Source organism: Aotus nancymaae, unplaced genomic scaffold, assembly GCF_030222135.1.
Source record: "Aotus nancymaae isolate 86718 unplaced genomic scaffold, 86718_ANA_hifiasm-v0.15.2.pri h1tg000033l, whole genome shotgun sequence".
NCBI classification, from domain to species: Eukaryota; Metazoa; Chordata; class Mammalia; order Primates; family Aotidae; genus Aotus; species Aotus nancymaae.
This window is the reverse complement of record NW_026988447.1, coordinates 47,362,131-47,370,254: the sequence shown is the minus strand read 5'-3', so window position 1 is coordinate 47,370,254 and position 8,124 is coordinate 47,362,131.

The following is an 8,124-nucleotide window of genomic DNA, read 5'->3' as shown; positions in this document are numbered from 1 at the left end:
GGTCACAAGTTAATGAACAGTTCTCTGTTCTGGCTTCTGTAAAACTGCTTCTGGCTTTGTCATCCTGTACCAACTAGGTGCATAAAAGGCACCCCACTTTCTTTGCACTTTGCTCAGAATTAAGAAGTGATTCCGCTGAGCCCATAATAACTTTAAATAAAATCCTCCTGCAACCCCATCGGTCTCTCCAGATCTCTGATTCCCTGCTACACCTGCCGCCGTTTGCCTCTGAGGCCTGCTCCCTGTCAGCAGCAAGGTGATCCGCACTACTTGAGAGACACAGGAGCAGCAGATCATCCCAGTCAGGACTGAATCCCTCCTTACTTCTCTCAATAGTTCTCCCCTTTCTTTCCTCTCTCTCTGAGACTCCTCACATTATCATTGAAGGTTAGGCCTTACAAAACTGGGAATCACTGTTACCACCTTCTTTTCCTGCTCAGCAAAACTCCCTGAGGTGAGGAAATGGTAAGGGTCTGGCTACTTCCTCTGATAAGAAGAAGGAGAAAATCTGAAGGATCGCCAAAATGATCAAAATCTGAAAAATTATTCTGTCATGTACATTTTATATATTTTGTGTATTAGAAAGAAACTAACAGGCAGTTTGGTTATTTGTATGCTGTGCTCTCAATTATGGAGGGAATTATGTCCTCCTAAGTTCATATGTTGAAGACCTAATCCCCAGTACCTCAAAGCTCCAAATTTTAACACTGATTTTGGGGGGTATAATTTAGTGGCAGTTCCAAATGATCATGACCCATGAAAAAATGATTTTGCTCATTTAAAATTATCGAAGCTACCATTTAAATTTTATTTTCAGTAAAATACATTTTCATTTTACTTTTTCCCTTAAAAATTATCTTTACTCTTTCTGATGTTTCAGGTAATTCTGTATTACTTAAAATATAAAACATTAATATTTATTAGTAAAAACAGCATGTGACTGTGTTTGTGAAGGGGTCTTTAAAGAGATAATTAAATTAAAACGAGGCCTCTAGGGTGGGCCCTAATCCAATATGACTGGTGTTCTTATAAGAAGAGGAGATGAAGTGATAGACATGTCCAGAGGTGAGACCATGTGAAGACAGAGGGAAGTGACCATCCACAAGCCAAGGAGAGAGGCTTCAGAAGAAACCAACCCTGCTGACACCTTGATCTCGATTTCCAGCCCCCAAATGTGAAACAATAAACTTCTGTTGCTTGGGCCATCCAATTTGTGGTGTTTGTCATGAGCCCTCACACAATCAAACACTTTCTTATGCCCTGAGTGGGAGCAAGGCAACAGCTCTGGGCTTTGTGTAAAAGTAAGAGTTGCTGGGGAACATCCACTTATGACTGCAAACCTCTATGGCAGAACTTTAAATCACTGATGGTAGCAGCAGTGGTAGTTTTTCCCCAAGCCACATTCGGGCTCCAAGTGAGAGAGGGCACACAGATCGCAGGGAAAATGCTTTTGGGAGGGCCTGAGGGCGTCTTCTTTCGCACTGCACATTCTCTCCCTCTGCTGGAATGCTGCAGAGCACCACCCCACCTGCTCAGATGGCTTTTCATGGAGGGGCGTGCATTTCATTCCAGGAAACCACACAAATTTTCCAGTTACATCAGGCCCTAGTGTAGCCAGCACATGATGAATGCGTGATTCTCCAATAATCAGAGAGTTGCATAACTATTCAATATTGATCCTTAAGTGTTTATCTATCCTGTTGATCATCTGTCTCTCTCTATATATTTAGCACTTACGATAATGTTCTCTTATCTGCAATTAATCCCAACCAGCATGTTTCTTTCAGAGGTTAACAATTAGCATTTTAAAGACCTTGCTGTCTTTGTCTGGGATACAGTTTCTTCCCATCTACATAATGTTACTTCTTATTGTTGTCAGTCACTTTTTTTTTTAATTGGGGGAAATAAAACAACAACAAAATACATTATTTCAAAGCTCCAAATTTTAACACTGATTTTGGGGGATATAATGTAGCAACAGTTCCAAATAATCACAACCCATGAAAAAAATGATTTGGTGTGTTTAAAAATATAGAAGCTATCATTTAAATTTCATTGTCAATAATTCATTGCCATTACATTTTTCCTTAAAAATTATCTTTATTCTTTCTGATGTTTCAGATAATTCAGTATTACTTAAAATGTAAAATATGCAATATTTATTAGTAAAAACATAAAGTAGCAAAACTACAGTCACTAGACATTGGGTCAACATGGTCATTTCATTACTTGACACAGACAAATGCCCTTCAATCTTCTGGAAAAATAAAATGCCTAATATGTTTGTTTATCTCATCTTCATTGTCCTAAAATATGTGCACACACACACACACATACACACACATGTACACACACACACACCCCTTTATAAAGCATACTTTTTGAAAATGAAACTTATAATAGACCTGTATTCTCAGGGGGCTTTAATATATGTGGTTTTTACTTGTTGAGTCATTCAAACTGCACTCACATAAATATATTAGCTAATGCTGTAAGATGCCTGCTAGCTTTTTTTTCCTTTTTTTTAAATTTTAAAGGCCTTTTAATAAGCAAGAAGATTTTGTAGGGAACCCAGGAGCCCCACACATTGGGTACCAGAATGTAGGGAACCAGCCCTATATCACCCATGGGTACCCCGAGTTCAGTGGCAACAAAGGAATGAGGAAAAGACAGATTAAGAGAGACAGTGGGACCAGGGGGCCATCACTTACTACTCTGGAGGAGGCAGTGAAGGCCCTGAGCTCTGATCATCCACTCTATTTATTGATTACAATCACTTTGATCTATAGGGTAGGGGTGGAGTGATGGTGGGATGAATCAGTGAGCCAGAAGGAATCAGTGAGCCGGAACTGGTGTATCATCCTAAGGATTGATAACAGCGGTGGTTTGGGAGTTTCACAAAACAAGAACATGTGGTTATCTTTATCTTATTATCTATGTACAGCTGATGGAACTCAAGCCTTACAAGGAGCCTACAAGTCTGGCTGTGTCATAGTGCTATGAAGAGGTTTTACATCCTTGAGCACAATGTTTATGGTAACAGAGCCTAGGTCACCCTGCACCGGAACATGAGGCATGGAGAGGCCTTCCTCCTCAGAGGCCTCCTGTGGCCTTCCTCAGTTAGTTGTTCCTTGTTTATATGTTACTCATAACCAGTTTATGTAGGCACTCTGTAAGTCCTTTCTCCTTTGCTGCTTTTCCCAACAGATTTGATGGCCCAAAAAGACTTAGGCTTGCTTTAGATATTAAAACCATGATGATTCTTTCCTGGTTTAGCCATTTTAAATTTCACATAATTTTATAATAATGTTTACTTCCTTGCTGTCATGCTTCATTTTTCTCCAAAAATTTTTACCATTTTATTCATAATGAGTAACTTCTAGTTCTTTGAATAATTAGGAAGCAGTCATAGACATTAGCTCAAAATGGAAAGTAATGATGTTGAGTGAAAACTGAATTAGGAAAATAAAAAGGGGCACAAGCCTGGCATAGGTAGCCAATATGAAATTATTGTAGAATAAGTCATTCCTAATGGAATCTATGTGCTTCATAATGTGCTCTCTCAGTTCATGTTAGACCCAGAAATCTTACAGTGCTATCAAAATGGGGAAAGACAGAATAGGTATTATTTGTTAAATAAATCATTACTTGAGTGAATGAATAAATGGTAATATAAGACAAAGTATCTAGTACATTGTTAAATCATTTAAATGGCATAGAATTAGAGTCAGCCCTAGATGACCATTGTCAACATGACTTTAGCCATTTTTTAATTTAGAAAATAGATTTTTTTTTTGCTCTCGCTTTTATTCTTAAAACCCAAATAAAATAAAAGGAGGCAGGCTTATGTGCTCTTTGATCAGGGCTCTGCTTTCATTTTTCTACTTATTTCTCAGTTTCACCCTGTTGGGTCTGGGATTTGATTTTACTATCTCTACAGGCTACTAAATTAGCTTGTTACTGTTTTAAAGGTGCTGGAAGAACACATGAAACTTCTGGGTCAGAGACAAAGAACTTTATTACTCAGGGCTCTGCAAACAGCAGAAACATCAGCATGTTTGCATCAGTTCACCTTGCCCCAAGCCCAATAAGGGTGACACAACATGACCCAGATAGACGCTACACACACAGTGGGTCTTTATCATAGCTAGGGGGCACTAAGCTTAGAGAATTCGTTGCTTTTATAATAATGAATTAGCAAATCTGCTCTTTGTTTCAGAATGAGATATTAAATTTTTTCTCAAGGCTGCTTGCTGTAAACGTAATCCTGAGAAATGGCTCAAGAAAAAAAAAGGCATCAGGATTTTGCATTCTGGCACACACAGAGAGACATATAGACGTACTAGAGACTCATGAAGGACTGTCTCTCCCAACCTACCTTGTGGTGCTTTTGTTCTCACATTGCTTTCTCCATTGGTTACTAATCAATATCCATGGGGAAAGGGCCTTGCCCTGACAACTATCCAGAAAAGTCTTGTGCTTCCCTGTGATTGGAACATACATGAATTAATCAGTCAGGCCAAGGGAATCTCCTTGATTTAGGCCTGGATTTTGTACCCATTTCTGTGTTACAGCAGAAGAATTACTCTGATTGCCTTAGATCAACCACTGCTGGGGTGGGAGGATCAATTCTACCCAAACCAAGAATTACTAATCAATGGGAGATAGACAGAATGTTAGGGAGGTGGCTACTACCTATTCCACGTGGTCGCTAAGGAGTATAATTGAGGAATTTTGGTCCATTTTAAATGTTCTCAATCTAACAAAGTAAAGAAAACAAAACAATAAATTAGAACACCCGTCTCTATTTTCTATGTCTTTATTCTGGTAACTCTTTTTTTTTTTTTTTCTTGAGATGAAGTCTTGCTCTGTGCCCAGGCTGGAGTGCAGTGGTGCGATCTCAGCTACTGCAACCTCCACCTCCTGGGTTCAAGCGATTCTCCTGCCTCAGCCTCCTGAGTACCTGGGACTACAGGCATGCACCACCATGCCTGGCTAATTTTTGTATGTTTAGTAGAGATGGGGTTTCACTATGTTGTCCAAGCTGGTCTTGAACTTCTGACCTCGTGATCTGCCCACCTCAGCCTCCCAAAGTTCTGGGATTACAGGCATGAGCCAACATGCCCCGCCTATTCTAGGAACTCTTATTTACTCTTTACTCATATTAATTGGGCACCAATTATTCATCAGGAACTATTAGACTTGGGGATAGAATTCTGAATAAGTCAGCAATGACCCCTAATCTCACAGGATTAATAACCTAGTGTAGGATTTAGACAATTTTAGAGAGCATTAGACTGAGAGGGAAAGTACAGAGTGATAGTAGCATGTGGAAGGAATACCTAACCTGGACACTGGGAAGGTTGGGGAAGGCTTCCTGGAGAATGTGATCTCTAATCTGAGGCCGGAGGATGAGGAAGAATTATTAGGTGATTTATGTGTGGGCAGACTGAATAGTTTGGAGAAATACCTAAGCAGGTGAAACAACAAAGCAAATTAGGGAAACTAACAGTACTTCTGTGTGTCTGAATCACAAAATTCAAGGTAGGAATAGTGAGCAACAAGGTGGAAAAAGTAGGGAGTGGGAGGCAGAAAATGTTTCCATGTAAAATAGTTCCAGCTTTATTCTGGGAGCCCTTGAAGATTTGAACCATAGAAAAATAACATAGACATTATATTTCAAATTTTCACCCTGGCTTTAGAGTAAAAAATGAATTGGAGGTGGGAACAAGCCTGGAATAGAGATAACAGGAGATTGCTGAAGTCCAGGTCAGAGATAAATGTGGTCTTAGGAGTAGGAAATGAGTGAAGGAGCAGATTTCCAAACTATTTAGAAGTTAGATCCATAGATCTTTTTTTTTTTTTTTTTTTTCTGAGATGGAGTCTCACTCTGTTGCCCAGGCTGGAGGGCAGTGGTGTGATCTCGGCTCACTGCAACGTCCACCTCCCAGGTTCTAGTGATTCTCCTGCCTCAGCCTCCCAAGTAGCTAGGATTACAGGCGTGCACCACCACACCCAGCTAATTTTTGTACTTTTAGTAGAGATGGGGTTTCACTGTGTTGGCCAGGCTAGTCTCAAACTCCTGTCCTCAAGTGATTCACCCACCTCGGCCTCCCAAAGTGCTGTGATTATAGGCATGAACCACCCCACATGACCAGATCTGTAGGTATTCATGGATAACTGGATGCATGAGATGAGCATCAGGGAACACATAAGACCTGGAGGCAGAATAGCAATGATTAAGAATAGGTATTTTAAATCTGGGCAGACAAAAGTTCAAACCCTGGCTCTATCACTTAGGATTTAAAGCATAGTTAATTACCAGTAAAAAAGAGACACGAATACCTATCTAGCATGGTTGCTTTGCAAATAAATACAATATTATATGTCAAGTCCCTGGCACAGTATAAACCTTTGATAAATTATAACAAGTTTGATTCCCTGGTTCTGTCTAAAGGAACTTGTTGGATGAGAAAAGCTATTCATTGAGTGTAGTGGTTAGGTATGTACTGGCTGCAAATAACAATAAAATTGTCCTATAGCAGTTTAAACAAATACGGGTTTTCCTGCACAGGAGGTGGACAGCTGTTGGCATTAATTTATTCAAGACCGGAGTTTCTACAATTTTCCTGGGCTCTGGCTCATGGTCACAAGATGGTTGCCCCAGTTCCAGCCTCTAGCACCATATTTACATTGAGTTGGAGTTGAAGGGAACTGGGCATAAGAGAAAGGTAACAGTTCTGTTAATTATCTTGAGATGGGGAACACAGGAGGAGAAGCGGAATTTGGTGCGGGGGGGAGTGGGGGGGAATAATTAACTTATATATACAGAGTTTCAGATTCTGTAATAAATCCATCCATAGAAACAGGTTTAATTAGCTGGGCTTGGTGGCCTATCCCTGTAGTCCTAGCTACAGAGGAGGCTGAAGGAGGAGGATTACTTGAGCCCAGAAGTTCAAGGCTTCAATGAGCCATAATCGCTCCATTGCATTTTAGCCTGGGCAACAGAGTGAGACCCCCTCTTCAAAAATAAAAAAAATCAAAAACAGGCTGAGTAGGCAGTTGTATATATTGGCCTGCAGCTAAGGAAAAATGTCTGGGATTGAGGGGCATGGTTGAATTCTTTAGGGTGAATGAGAGAACCCACAGAAAGAGTGTAAAGTGAGAAAGAAGGAAGATCAAACCATATGAATGCCAACACTGATGGGATGAGAAGAGACAGAGAACCTACTAGAGAAGAAAGAGCTAGAGAGTGGCTAGAGGGGCAAGAGGAAAGCGTAGAGCTTGCGGGGTCCCGGAAACCTAAAGGAGAAATGATTTAAGGAGGACACTGTCATTAATTTCAAGAGCTACTCAAAAAAACAGTAAGTGACCTTGCCCAGAGCTTTTCCTGCGGGGAAGGGGCAGAAGCTAGAGTTGAGTGGGTTGAAGAGCACTCAGGGACATGAGAAAGTAAAAAGAACAAATATGAAAAGTGTTTTTTTTCCTTTGTTCTCAGAGCTCATTTTTAAAAAAATTTTACTTTAAGTTCTGGGATATGTGTGCAGAATGTGCAGGTTTGTTACAGAGGTATGCATGTGCCATGGTGGTTTGTTGCACCTATCAACCCATCATCTAGGTTTTAAGCCCCAGATGCATTAGGTATTTGTCCTAATGCTCTCCCTCCCCTTTTCCCCCACCTCCCAACAGGCCCAGGTGTGTGATATTCCCCTCCCTGTGTCCATGTGTTCTCATTGTTCAGCTCCCACTTATGAGTAAGAATATGCTGTGTTTGGTTTTCTGTTCCTGTGTTAGTTTGCTGAGAATGATGGCCTCTAGCTTCATCCATGTCCCTGCAAAGGACATGAACTCATTCTTTTTCATGGATGCATAGTATTCCATGGTGTATATGTGCCACATTTTCTTTATGCAGTCTATCATTGATGGGCATTTGGATTAGTTCCAAGTCTTTGCTATTGTAAATAGTGTCAGAGCTCATATTTTGTGATGTCCCTTGTAACTACTTTTTAAAGGAAAGACTGGGAAAATCAATTTGCATTTCAGAAGGGAATCAAACTGAGGATGACTATCTGGCCCTTGTGACCTTCAAAGAGTCTCTTCCAGTGCCACAATCTCTGATTTCAT